This window comes from Octopus bimaculoides, chromosome 9, assembly GCF_001194135.2.
Source record: "Octopus bimaculoides isolate UCB-OBI-ISO-001 chromosome 9, ASM119413v2, whole genome shotgun sequence".
Taxonomy (NCBI): Eukaryota; Metazoa; Mollusca; class Cephalopoda; order Octopoda; family Octopodidae; genus Octopus; species Octopus bimaculoides.
This window is the reverse complement of record NC_068989.1, coordinates 45395982-45397995: the sequence shown is the minus strand read 5'-3', so window position 1 is coordinate 45397995 and position 2014 is coordinate 45395982. Positions and strand designations below refer to the sequence as shown.

At 42.2% G+C, this 2014-nt stretch overlaps 1 pseudogene; it reads right to left on the bottom strand.

Annotated features, from left to right (window-relative positions):
* Window positions 1-780: 780 nt before the first annotated feature.
* The window catches only part of LOC128248757 (histone-lysine N-methyltransferase SETMAR-like), a 3603-nt pseudogene continuing 2369 nt past the window's right edge, over window positions 781-2014 (bottom strand).

Below are 2014 nucleotides of genomic sequence, written 5' to 3'. Positions count from 1 at the left end.
CCATAGCTTTGGGCCGACCTTAGCTTTGAGCCGACCATAGCCTTGTGAGAGGATTTGGCGATCTGGTCGACGGAAACTGAATGAAGCCCATTGTGTATCTCCTCCTCCCCTCCTCTTCCACTTCCTCCTCCTCCTACTACTACTACTACTACTATTCAAACATTCCATTCTACCTTTGCCAGTGACCAATCCCAATCACTCCTACTTCCTCCCTATCCCACTAACAAACTGAAGTACCATTGCTACTACTACTATCTCGGCCAGTGTACAAGATCAACCACTGCACCTTTCCCCCTTTCCAGTCCCCACTATCCTACTGCCATTAAAGTGAAACAATTCTAAATCTCAAACTATTTAAGATCCACTCCCCTCTACAACAATCACAAGTTCAAAAGGCAATAAAAAATATGCCGTCCCTCCCTACGCGAAAGGTTATGTACAAACCGTGACTGTAATTTCACTCATCTTCCAGGAACAAGACAAACATTCTGTTCTACCTCTGCCAGTTAGATGGAAAAAGTAAAGAGATACTAATCTACTATGCAGATATGCACGTTGACAAACTGACTCTCTCTCTCTCTCTCTCTCTCTCTCTCTCTCTCTCTCTCTCTCTCTCTGGTACACACACATACACACACACTTCTCTGTGTGTGTGTGTGTGTGTGTGTGTGTGTGTGTGTGTGTGTGTGTGTGTGTGTGTGTATTAGGTTGTCGAGAAAGTCCTTGCGGTTTTTAACCTTTAAATTCAGATGCACATGTGTCGGCTCAAACAAAACTTTATTAATCGAAATAAACACCATCAGAATCAACACACTTTTGTCAACGCGAAACAAGTTTATTTATGCCAGTAGCGTAAAATTCCTGTGTTCTGGTGGCGTGGAAGTCGTTGAAGGTGTGTTTGGCTTCGTCTTGGTTTTTGAAGCATTTCAGACGCAGGAAGTTGTCGAGATGCTTGAAAAAGTGGTAGTCGGTAGGCGAGAGGTCTGGTGAGTATGGCGGATGAGGCAGCGTTTCGTAGCCCAATTCGTTCAACTTCTGCAGGGTCAGTTATGCGATGTGTGGCCGAGCTTGTCGTGGAAAAGAATTGGTCCTTTTCTATTGACCAATGCTGGCTGTTGTTGTCGGAGTTTCTTATGTATTTCATCTATTTGCTGACAGTACTTCTCCGCCGAAATAGTTTCGCCTGGATCCAAAAAGCTGTGATGGATGAGACCGGCCGCAGATCACCAAACAGTCACCATGACCTTCTTTTGGTGCAGCTTTGACTTCGGGAAGTGCCATGGAGATTCGTCGGCGTCCAACCACTGAGAGTCAACTTCTCATCGCAAGTCACAATCCGTTCGAGAAACGGGTCGTTCTTGTTGCGTAAAAGAAGGGAAGACGACACTTCAAAACGGTGTTTTTTTTTTCTTGGTTGTCGTTCAATTCGTGATACGCCCATTTCTTAAGTATTTTTGTTTTTCCAATCTTTTTCAAGTGTTTGGGAATTGTCGTATACGTTACGTCTAATTCAGAAGCAAGCTCTCGAACAGCTGTGCGTGGATTGGCTTCGACTAAGGCTCTTAGTTGATTGTTGTCAACATTCGATGGCCGACCAATACGCTTATAATCTTCAAGACTCTCGTCACCGTTACGAAATTTTTTCAACCATCATTGTGCTGTACGATCATTAGTGGTTCCTGGGTCAAACACATCGTTGATATCGCGAGCTGTTTCAGCAGCTTTTCGGCGTAGCTTGAACTGGAATAAGAAAACTGTGCGAATTTGCTTTTTGTCCAAGTTGTATTCAACGTTCAGGAAAAAATGGCTTAATTATTCAAAAAGAAAATATGTAACACGATTAGATAGAGCGAAAAGCGTCCTTTAAAATGATATATAAAGTCAAAGTAATTTAACGAAAACAGAGTTCGAAAATACATAATTTAAAACCAAAATTTAAAATTCCGCAAGAACTTTCTTGACAACCTAATATATATATGCATGTATGTATATATGTATGTATTTCTCTCTACGT